Source organism: Ambystoma mexicanum, chromosome 1q, assembly GCF_040938575.1.
Source record: "Ambystoma mexicanum isolate Mex_15411 chromosome 1q, UKY_AmexF1_1, whole genome shotgun sequence".
NCBI lineage: Eukaryota > Metazoa > Chordata > Amphibia > Caudata > Ambystomatidae > Ambystoma > Ambystoma mexicanum.
In genome coordinates, this window is record NC_090922.1 from 1,011,318,773 (window position 1) to 1,011,331,276 (window position 12,504).

Genomic DNA, 12,504 nt, shown 5'->3' on the forward strand with positions numbered 1-12,504 from the left:
TACAATGTACAGAAGTGTTGGATGTGCCTGAGGATGGGCAGAGGAGGAAGGGAAGGTAGAGTAGTCAGATAGGGAGAGGAGAGTGCCAGAGGGGTGGGGGAGGAGGGAGGCAACAGGGTGACCAGAGAAGCAGCAAAGGGTGCCGAATAGGTGGCAGAGGATGGAGGTGTATGGGGTGCATTTAAAGGCCCCAAACATGAATAGCAAGATTTTAAACACTGAAACAAAAACAGCCTGGCATTTGTTGTCGTTTTTCAAGTAGAATTAAAGAGCCAGGCGGAAAGGGGCCTACCTGTCATAACCAATGGACAAGCAGCCTTTTAATCTACAAAAGAAGTAGGAATCAAAGATCCCTGTCACATGGAAAACAGGATTTCTACACATTGAAAACAAAAATGGTCTGCACAGGTGTGTGCAAATAAAAACGGTTTTAAAAAGTGAAAGTGAAAAAAATATCACTGCTCACAGAAAAATGTCAGGAAAACAAAACATGATATGTGGGTTGACCAAATGGAAAGTCTATTATGTTTCACCTACAAAACTCCAGTGACATTTGGAAAAGCCACTTTATCTTCATGGAAAATGTCAACACCATGCTGACCCTTTTGCTCACTGTGCGCAAACAAAATTCACAAGGAAATCTCACACTTCCAGCCTGGATGTCGCATCTCCCATCTAATGACCGACCACAATAAAATGTCCTGCTAAAGGTGTCAAAATTCAGTGTTCTCCAGACCTGCTGGCTCTGAAAGCATTTACTTCAAGAAAAGTTACCCCTTGGCTGAAGCATGACTAATATGTGTCAAAATGGGGGCACCCACTTCAAAGAGCAAGCTTCCAACACAAAGGAGATTGACCGAAAAAAACTATGGGCACAGCTTGACTCATTGAAAACAAATGGGCGGAAGTAGGAGCAGGACCATTTGTCCCACATGAAGATTCACAATTAATTTAAAAGGACTATTATAATTTAGGCCTTTTTTCTCAGCAACCATAATATGGATTGATTTTTTTGTACCATTTTTTATGTAATTCCCAAGAAGTTTTGGGGATATAAATCCATCTACCTGTGACTCTGGGAACTGCAATGGCCAGTTAAACTAGGTTTCTGGCTGATCTGAACATGCTCGAAATGTGAGAGTTGGTGAGCGGGTGGAAGATGAAATTAGGGATATAACTTACATATTCATAACTGTTGTGCTTTTTATGGAAATGGCAAAAAGGTGCCACATAGCCGTGTGGTACATGGTACGGATTTGGTGGGTGGCATATCTAATTCAACATGATTAGCGGAATCAGAAAATATGTTTAGTATGACAGTTGCTAGTAAAATTATGAAGTTGTGGTACATAACTAGTTTTTTCCAAAAAGTTCAAGGGGGAAAAAAGGGTGATTACAAATGGGAATTGCCATATGTTTCTCAGACCCCTAAACCAATCCTGACATCGAGGCTGGGTTTGGGAGGAGAGAGAAGAGTAACTGTCCAATTCTAGTGGCAGGAATTATTGCAGGGTACTTCCCCAAGATTGTAAATTGGTAGTGTCATTGATGCTATATAATGGGGACTGCACTAGGACAGGGGGCACACAAATAACAGACAGAAAAAGGAGGGAGAAAGACAGACAGAAAGCAGACAGACAGAGAGGAAACAGACCATCAGGAATGCTGGTGAAACTTAACATCTGGCAGCTGTAAGGAGACACCAGAGGAGATTGATGAAAGTGCATCTGGGTGGAGCTGTATATTTCTAGGAAGGTCTCAAATCTGACTGGGTACTATGGTGGAGAGCGGGAGGCCATCTTTGAGAATGGAGTGAACAGACCCCTGCCCTTTCTTTCCAGATTGTTCTGAGATGCAGCTGGCTTTCCTAAACCTTAAACAGAGGCTTGCTATGTAGGTAGAACTGAGGCCTGGGAAACCAAAACTGTGTAGATCCTAAGCCTATTTAACCAAAAATAATAATGTAATTAATTCCCCATTTGACAGAACACTACGGGATGAATTTTGTTAATATTCAAAATGAACAAAGCTCACTTCACAGTGTGCGCTGCAAACAATAGCCTATCATTTAATTGGGTAATCCTTGTTGTCCAGCTGACCCCGACTTCTTTAAGGAAGAGGGGTGTTTTTGTTCTTAAATCAGTCCAACCTTTTTATGTAGTTTCCCCAACACAGTCCTTTCAGTAAGGAGGGACTGAAATCCAAAATTCTCCAAAGCATTTCAATGTTTCTGTCTGACTTCCCAACATAGACCAAAACAAGGGGGGTCTGAAGAACAAACCGATAAATCAAAAAACCACACGTTTGGTTTATTTTAAACCAAATGTGTGGACAAAATCATAATAACCAATCTTAAAATCCTACTGCTAGCCTTTTAAGCCTGTAGGAAAATCAAAATCTCACAACATTACATGATAAGTGCCTTTGTTATTGATCAGTGTAATTATTTTGTGAAGTGAAATTTGCAGAAAGTGAAGAATTGTGATTGTGTTCTTTTTAACTCACTTTTGGGATTTATTTATGCTGAGAGTAGTTGATTGTATTGTGGCACAGATAAAGTGGTCTTTGACATTTTCGTGCTAATTTCTGTTACTTTTCATTTAAAGAAATACTAATATATTTCCCATACACCAGCCTGGTTCTTGGCTCATCGTTAGCTCAGGGGAGAAGGATCCAAGGGGCATGATATGTGTCTGAGATAGGGCTAAAAAAATAATCTGTTAAACTGTTTGTTAAATAACCACTTGAGTGGGGAGGGAAGGAACTCCCCATGTTGAGGGTAGCCTCTCAATAAACCGTTACAGGCAGCAGAGGAGCCAGAGAGGGGTAGTAAGGGATAGCAGGAGAGGAAAGGAAGTTGATAAGGCGCGGGAAGCTTCTATCAAAGAGGAGGAGATTGGCCTGAGGGCCCTGGACCAAGATGGCGCCATTTAAGTAGACATTAATGATGTTCTTAGAGGAGTGGAAGGGGGCCAGGAGGTCCTACTGCCAGGTGCCACCATTAATGGGAGAAGAGGAAAAAGGAGAGAGAACAGAGAGCATATGGGGGTCCATAGGCCTGGACAGGGAGCGACAAAGAGTATGTTGGTAGGGGTCTGTCTGGAGGAAGCACTGGTATACGTATCAATGATAGGAAGGCCTGGTTTGGAGACCAGAATGTCCCTTTTGAGCTTCTTCCTTCCAGACTTAATGAGAGGGATAGAATTGTCAATAGAAAAGCAGTTACCAAAGATAGGTGAGACAGAGAGCACCATAAGGGGTTCGGGGAGGCATGAGGGCCTAGGGAGCCCAGGCAGGGGAGCGGGGGAGGGGAAGATGCGCAGGGGGGGCAGACAGGAGGGAGGCACAGTGGGGACACGAAAGGCAGAGAGGACACAACAAACAACAAGAACAATGGACCTACAAATCAGATGCAGTACAGAACCATCAGCAAAGAACAGAGCACAACTGGGAACCTGGAAGTAAAGAATGCAGATGCAATACACAACCAAAAGTAAAACACAGAGGTCAGTAGGGAACCTAGAAGTGAGGAATGCAGGCAAATGCATTGTGATACTACAAACCGTGGATAGCAACACAATATCAAGAACCGTAGAGAGCAATACAGTTAACAAGGCACAGAAAACAGGAACTTAGAAGAAGAATGCAGGCAATGCAAATGAATGTCAGAAGAACGGTGGAGTACGAGACAGTGCCAGAATAGTACACAATAGATTTAAGAGGGAAGGGCTGAGATGCAAGAGGAAGGAAGTGAAACGCAGAGGGGAACAGAACAGGATGAGAAGACCTACGATGCATGGGAGCTCACACGGCTAGAGATGCAAGGGAGTGCACTCCATGCAGTGGGTTCATGGGTGGGAGGCAGCATAAAGAGACCCAGTAACAGCGCCACAGTCGCCAGAATGTAAAACACAAGGATTCAACTTTCCTAGAAGGGGGAAAAAGGCTCTGTTTTTCAACCTTGCATAGTGCAAAACACCCAGATTCAACTTTCCAAGAGGGGGGGAAAAGGCTCAGTTTTTAAACACAGCAGAGGGGGAAATTGGCTCAGTCTTTGAGCACAGCACAGTGCAAAACACCCAGATTCAGTTTACGTGGAAAGTTGCTGCAGGTCTCACGCTGCCTACGCTAGCTCGGCAGACGCTGGCAGACACCATCTGGAGCTGAGCTACTTCTGTAGGAGCTGCCATGTGCCTTGGGGCCCTTAGCCACAGGGGCCTAAAATGGGCTGGGCTGCCCTAAAGGCTTCTATCAAATAAGGCCACTCGCCCAATCAGGAGTTGGGGTGGGGATGGAGGAAGGAGCAAGGGGAGAAGGAATAAGGGAATCAGGAAATGAGTTACAGCAGGCAATGGTGTGGCATGTGTCCAAAAATAGAGCCCAACGCAGACAAAGGTTTTAAAGGTTGTGCAGGGGCTCAGATACAAAGGGTGCTCACCTGCAACCCAGTTTGGCAGACTAATACCATACCGAGCGCAGCCTGACACTATCTCTCCAAACACCTTCCAAACAGTGGGCCGCTCGCCCAATCAGGGGCCAGGGGTGGGGATGGAGGAGGGAGCGAGGAGAGGAGGGATAAGGGAATCAGGAAATGGGTTACAGCAGGCCACGATGCAGCTTGTGTGCAAAATTCATTAATGGGCAGGTTATTCATTAATGGCCTGGTTTTACATTTTGAATGTGTGAGCCAGCTTTTTTAATTTCTTGCTGAGCTACACCTGCACACATGTATGCAGCTCAGCAAGAAAAACTAATCCAAAATATGAGGTAGTCGGGTTGAGATAAGGTAAGATGCTGATAGTGCTGTACTGCAACAGCCAAAATTGCATGGAAAATAACCTTGAATGAAATCCCGAGGCCCTCGTGCATGTTTCTGACGCAGACCTACCGCTCCCTGAATCCTAATTCTGAGAACTTGGCGTATCAGAGTAAGATAATAATGACTGGGCTTGGGAAACCTGGGAAACTAATGTAAGAAACGCAAAAGAAAAGTTTGTCAGCCTTTTTTGCACTTCATTGAAAAATGTGTACTCTATGCAAGACTCAGCCCAGACAAGCATTAAGACAAAAGACAAACGCAATGCAAGCACATGCACATTCTGACTGTGTTCATCCGTATGAAAATATGTGTATGTTTGCTTTTAAGACATTTATGTCAGCACTAACAGGCACTCACAAATGTCTAAGCCAAATGGCCATCCATGGTACTTACATCACAGATCACACAATAAAGTCTCTGTTGGAAGTCCTTTTGTAAGGTATGTATATTTCTGCACTTAATAATGACAAATCACTTATTTTCAATTTGTTAACATAATTTAACCGCTACACCAGATCTCGTTTAACACTACTTCTGTGATTAAGAGACTGCCCTGGGGCGATCTTGGGGTACTGTCACTGGAATTGAAAACTCACAAGCTAATTAGGGTGATAAAGGTGCGAGAACTGGAAGCTTTGACTATTTAAAAAGCTGAAAAAATACACGTCTTTATTTACACAAATAATTATTACAGATAGTCATTCTGTCTCTGGGGGTTCACGGGTTTGGGTTTTCCATCTATTACATGTGCGCACCTTACAACGTCTCTCATTCATCGGTGTTCCTTTTTATTCCCTGCCTTAATTCTGGGGGACACTGATAATTATCAGCTCCAAACCGCTAATGTGAACTAGTAAAAACTGCGAGCACACATTTATTTCTTAAGCAAACGAAGTCTGAAGAGTTTATCTTTCCCATAGTCCTTTTGGACTCCCCCTCACCATGTACACATTGTTTCGTTTTTTTGTCAGGAGCCCATCCCCAAACGAAAAATGCTCACGTGTGTTCCTTACTTGTTCATGGACCAAATCACTTTCACTCATTCTAGACAATGCCATGCAAGTCTGTTGTTTAAGTGCATTATCAGAAACGTCATAGTCCCATGTTTGGAATAGAAATTCAGCACTTTAAAAGTTAGAGGTTTGAATCCATGTAAGATAGTTTAGTGGGATAACAGGTGTATTGTGGGCATTTGGTTCTAACTTTCAGCGGTCTCTCGCTTTCTCTTTCTCTCTTTTTATCTTTCGCTCTCTCTCCCTCCCCTATCTCTCACACATAACCCATTCTATCTCTCTCCTACACCGTCTCTTTCCGGCACTTGCCTTACCTCTCACACCACACCCTCTCTCGCACTTGACCTTCTCCCACATAACACATACCTTCGCTTCTGCACCCTCTTCAATTCTCACTCATGTTTCAAATAAGGGAATCGTCTGGCCCGGATTTATTTATACCGGTTGGTAAAAATAAGTGACATGGTGGAACCTCTTGTACACGGGTGTAATTTTGGTGGGGGACAAGGTGTATTTTGAGGATTTACCAGACCACCCTGGGTTCTTCATTTGGTTGTGGGGCCTGTGGGACACAAGTCGATGTGGTTTGCATTAGGAAGACTTGCCTTAGGTCTGGTACTGGAGGTTAGCAACGAGGAGCACATTTAATTTTGAGTGTCTTTAAATGTGTACAGTGCTCCCGGTTGGGAGATTCCAAGCTATAGTGTATGTGTTTTTTGTCCTAGTCCGACCCTACTTGAAAGTATCCTGAGTACTACATAAGTGAGTAATGCTAGGCAATGTTTGATTAATTAAAGTGATGTGAAAGTGATATCTGGAGGGAAACAGATGCCACCAGTGGTCGAAGTGGGCAGGAGCGGTTGGGAGTGGTGGTGTGCTACGTTTTTAATGAAGTTTAAGTGTTCCTAAACTTTAATTTTAAAAAGAAACCGTTCTGGAATGGTTTCGTTTTCAAATAAAAGTGTATGAAGAAGGTAAAACGTGCACTTCCGAGCACTGCACTGAACATTCCTTTAAGAGCAGGCACGTTTGTTTAGGGGTTTGTATTGCGTGTAATGATGGGGTTTGTGGGGAGTGGGGACAGGCGAGCAGGGAACATAGTTCTGCTATTTCTTTTTTGTACACTTTGACACTGGCTGCCACTACCAAACCGCCAAAGGACTGCAGAAAGGTATTATTAACTAATAATTACCCCCATGGTCCAGTTCTGAGCCCCAGAGACTGGTTAGGTCATCTAGATCCCCTTAATCCCTTTTGGCATGCAAGCACATACCCTATTTACAATTATTGTGTTTTTTTACTTGCTTTTCACTCCTGATTCATTATGGAGGGTGGTACATCTTTCTATCTGTGCATATGCTGTCTTCTTTCCTCAGGGGTGGGTGTTGTGTTGTCGCTTCTATTTAATTTTGTTGATGACTAATTTAATAAAAGTAAATACATTTTTATAAAACCGTGCTTGCACATGCCCTTTATTTTGGATTTACTACTATATCACAGCCCTTGTAAGAATACAGCCTTACCTCGTCCTACTTTACTGCAAAAGGCAAAGGAGGTGCGTCTCTTAACTATGCCTGTTTCACCTTTTTAATTGGGATCACTCTTGTTTTGTAGAAGTTTGCGGGTTGAAGCCAGTTCTTCACAATCCTCCAAAAGGTCCCATTTGTAAAGATGTCAGAATCAGCTGAGCCATGAGGAAGATAGTGGCCTCATCACGAGTTTGGCGGTAACCCTTAAATGCGGTGGTAGCGCTATTACCGCCGCATTTAAGGGTCCGCCAGATCATGACCTTGGCGGATTTCCCTCCAGCTATGAGCTGGGGGGAAATCTGCAACAAATTTGTCGATTTGCGGCGCGTTTACCGGTGGTAATAGTGCACATTTTCCCCATTGGGCCCAATGGGGAATGAAGAATACCCGAATGGGCCCAATGGGGAATGGGCAATAACCGTTCCGCCAAACCCATGATAGCGCCGGGGGGGTTGGCAGTAGGGCTATTAGCGCCGGCACTAATATCGCCGGCGTTACCGCCCAGTTCGTGATGAGGCCCCTAAGCACGGGAATCTCAAAACAATGCAGATGAGTCATAACCTACCTAGTGTCTGGATAAGATAATCTGGTCGGCAAGACGCTCTATTGTTTATATATGCATAGAATAATAATGCCAGATAAAGACCTGCTTGCTCACCACACAGTGAGATCATGCAAATGTACTCTCATGAGAAACTCTCCCTAAATGGAATACACCTTTAACAGTGGTTCCGATTGATCGTTTCCTTATGTCTCCCCCAGAGCTGCTGGGAGGTTGTTACAAGCATTGAGTACACTTTCCACGAAAATGTCTTCTAATTTCAGTAACATATTTTTTATAGAGATTGCTTCTGCAGCCTTTATCGTGATGATACTCAGTTTATCAACCCGAGTGAAAGGTTCAATCAGTCAGGTGAGATTTGGACCTGCAACCCTCAGGTTGAACAAAGACCACAGCAGCACGCACTGAACCCATTGAGCTACCTGACATCTACAATTTCAAAGTACTCACTACACAGAGTATGTTTTTTGTAAAAATACTTGCTCTGGTAACACAGCATATGCCCACCCCTCCCTTCCTAAAGATATCAGATAGAAAACATTCTCTGTGTGTTTGTTCTTGGTAGCTGTGACTAATTTCTACTAGGTGGCTCATCTCATGATGTCTTAAATTGGCCACATCTGGCTTGTGCTTGGGATCTACAGAGGCTTGCTGCGGTTCCAACAAATGCTCAATGAGGTGCGGCTTGTGAGGGCCATCATGGTCCGTCCCACAGTCGTTCCGACCTGTGCAGAGAAAATACTAAAATGAAGTATACACGGTTTGTCAAGCAAGCCCAGGCAATCTGGACTTATTATTATTACTTACTATAGCCAACTATATATGTCTCTTTCTTGAAACATGTTATTGTCTTCGTGAGACTGTGAATAAGGAAGGACAAGAGGCCTGAAATCAGACTATTCATGTCTAAGCGGCCTAAAGTTAGGGTTCCATCAAGGGCTGGCAACCACCCATAAAATGCCAAAGAATTAAAGAAAATGCCTGCCTCCCTAGGGCAGTGCACGAAAAAAGGAGTTCACATGCAGACAAAAGTTCCGCTGAACAAACATCAGTCCAGTCTTACATTTCAACTGGGAAACTATGGAAATAGACACAGCGGTGAAATGTGGCTGCAAAGAGAGCAGCTGTGGAAAATGTCTCACATTATCTAATCTGGAAACAAACGATAACATGTATATTGTACTTTACAAAAAACAATCAAGCGAATTGTGAGTAATAGCTACTGATGTAAAACATAAATAGCTTGGTTGTCGGCTTATACTCTGTGATCACAACCCTTGTCCCGGCTGACTGTTCAGTTGTATTGCCAAAAATGGATCACCCCACGGTGATTGGAACTGCCTGCTGGTTGTCACATGGCCATGCCTAAGTCTGTTTGTAAGGCAGTGGCAATGGCCGGTCCAAAATCTGTGGGCCTCATTACAACCCTTGCACTCCCGTAATGAAGGGAGCCGGTACGGGACCGGGCCCCTTCATTCCGGGAACGCATATTACAAGGTTCCCTTCGCGGGATCCGAATCGGACGCCTGGTAAAACCAGGCGTCCTTTCTGGGTCCCGCGAGGGGAAGAGGGAGGTAATAACGGGCCAGATGTAATCTTCCCGTTATTACCTCCCTCCCCATTCACATTGAGCCCTATGGGGGCTCAAATGGGAATGGGGATGAGTTCCTGCAAGGAGGAATTACTGGGTCCTACTATGTCGGAATGACCCGGTTATTCCTCATTGCAGGAACCCGGTAAAGCAGCTCAGAGCTCCATGGCTGCCTCCAAACTTGTAATGAGACCCCGCGTGTAAGACTGTGGCAGGGGTCAGGGGAATGCGCGGCCAAGAAAACCCATCAGCTCCTGCCTTATTTTCCAGATGTCCTCCTCTCATGCATGGACGCGAGCCCTGTATGCTATAAGCATGATGATGTGTCTTGCATCCTCATGAGGCGCCACGGACACAAACATAAAATGTCTCCCATTTCACGAGGTGGCAAAATCTTTGTTTAACAGAGACCATTACACAAGGTCGCATACAGCCAATTGACCAGGCAGTGGCTGAATATTATGCCCATCCTACATTACATAGTGTCCGAGAAGGTATTACCCAAATTGACCTTTTACAATTGACCTTTTGCACAATTGACCTAATTATAGTGGTCCTAATTGACCTTCTGCACAATTGACCTTTATATTATTTTAGTTATTTTATATATGTATTGGGTTGGTTTTGGAATATAAATAATAAAAGGGGATTGGGTGGGTGGGTTGCGGGGGGTTTTGGATTGGGTGGGGGGGTTGCGAGGGTTTCCCCCCCGCATATATGTCCTAATTGACCTTCTAAATTAGGTCAATTCTCCCGAGGTCAATTCTCCCGAGGTCAATTGTGAAAAGGTCAATTAGTATACAACCGTCTGAGAAACCTAAATGGTTCAAAGCCAAACAAGAGTTCTTGTATCTAATTGAAAATCCTTCCACCGGAGCCATGCGGGATCTACAAACCGCAAGGAAGAACTATAAGGCGGTAGTAATGGATAAGAAAAACTAATATAGCAAACATAAATGGAGTGAATTGACACGTGCAATAGAGATATTGCTCTATTTTGGGGACCTGTTTCGACCAGCAGGTCTGAAGAGTCTACTATTCAACATTGCACCATTCCTGAAAAAAACTTGCTATGACCATTTTAGTTCTGTATATGGCAAGACCAGGGAATTTGATATAAACTCAGTTATAGACATTCCTAGCATAGCCCCATCAAAGGGAGATGATTGTTGGGATGCATGTCCAGCTCCCCGCCCCCCAAAATAATCCAGGTTGAGGAAAATATATTAAGAGCACGAAGGAACGAAGACGCCCGGCGGTAGGGGGAGGGGGCAAGCAATAGGCGGCATAAGAGTAGTGTGCAAGGTAGTAATGGTGTAGTGGGTTAGGTGACCTGAGAAGGGCCAGAGGATGGGGGCTTTACCTGTGGGGTTAGGGAATATAGTAGTAAGTGATGTGAATGAATCATGCAACAGCTTGCCCCATTTTGTGGCAAAAAACACTGAAGCCCTGCCACATTAAGATGGAGGCCAAGGAGGATCTAGGCCATCATAAAAGCAATAGCGCATCTTGGCACACAACACAAATACACATTCCTATTCTTTTCCCAGCCCAGATATCAGACTAGAGGGCCTTTGAGCCAGATAGATAGACCATCCATTGTCTCATGTTGCAAGCCTGTCCAAACCGAAAGGTATGCGAATAGCAAAGCATGGGTAGGGCTGTGCCTGTCCCTGAAGGATGATCTCTTGGGACCCCGGGGTGGAGGTCTGGAGCTGCCAAAAGAGCCCAAACTAGATTTAGAGCACTAGCGCCCCCAGGGTCATGGTCACAATATTTGAACTGCCAGATGCCCACAAGCAAGATACTTAAATCTCTCAATATTTGACTGATTGGTGGGGACCCGGAGAGGCCCAGCTGAAGGCCTGCAGAGGAGGCAACTGCCAAGGGGGATCACAGAGTAGGATGTCCCGTGATTTGTAATACGAAGGGCTCGGGCAATGCCAACAAACTTAGGTCTCTGCATGGGAGGCATTGCGGGGTTGACTGTTTGTCTGGGATCCGAAGAAGTGCCTCACATTTCAGAGGGCTACAAGTACCTTGAAAGTATCCACTGAGCTCATGTCTAATACCAGGTGTACATCACGTGATGTGTCCATGGGGAGGGAAACATTCTGAAAAGGGGCTACCAGTCATGTTCATAGAATCCAAGGTGGCAAGGCTAAAGACCAAGTGGACAGGAACTAACCAATCATCCGACGTCCGATGAGGAGGGGGTTATATGATATGATAAGTCATCTATAAAGCACCTGAACAAATGTGTTCCTAGGCACTGCAAGACACGGCAGGGCATGGAGGGAGGACAAGACAAACAATCTTACTAGGTCTTGAGTCATTCAGATCGTGTAAGTGCAGAAACACAAAGTGCAGTGGAAAGGGAACGGGGGAAGTTAAAAAAATAGGGGGGTGCAGTCAGGCTAGCATTTTTCTGAGTAAGGGCAGCAGGACAGCGCAACTCTGGGTAGGTGCAAGGAAGCGGGTGACTGTAGAGGTTACAGTTACAACCCCTAGTGTGTGAGAGGCCCGGAGGCAATGCGAGGGAGACTGGTCAAGTGGAGCCAGTTACCCAGTGAACTTTGAGGGTAACCAGGCAACAGTCGGCACAGCAGACAGGTAGCTCAGCAGAAGGAGGGAGAGAAAGCAGAGGAGAAAAGGAAGGATTTTAACTGCTTCTGGAACTTCAGGTGGTCCGGCTCAAGTTTGAGAGGGGCAGGGAGGCCGTTCCAGAAGGAGGCACCTGCAGAGGAAAGTGATCCTCCCCCCTTCTCTCTGCCTGGAGAAGCGTCTGAAACTCAGAAAGTTGGAGGCAGCAGAGCGAAGGGCTCGAGACGGAAGGTATTTAGAAAGAGAGTGTTGAATGTAGTCCCGGGCCCCGGCCCCAAAAAGCCTTGTGGACGGTGCAAAGGGTAGTGAACTTGATCCTTGAAGCCAGTGGAGAGATTTCAGGGATGGAGAGATACAGTCCCTTGGCTTGAGGCCAAGGATAAGTC

At 45.0% G+C, this 12,504-nt stretch overlaps 1 protein-coding gene across 1 annotated transcript in view; it reads left to right on the plus strand.

The window, feature by feature from the left end:
* Positions 1-12,504, plus strand: part of LOC138540371 (putative ferric-chelate reductase 1) — a 1,004,090-nt gene that overhangs the window by 24,586 nt on the left and 967,000 nt on the right. The window lies entirely within an intron of this gene.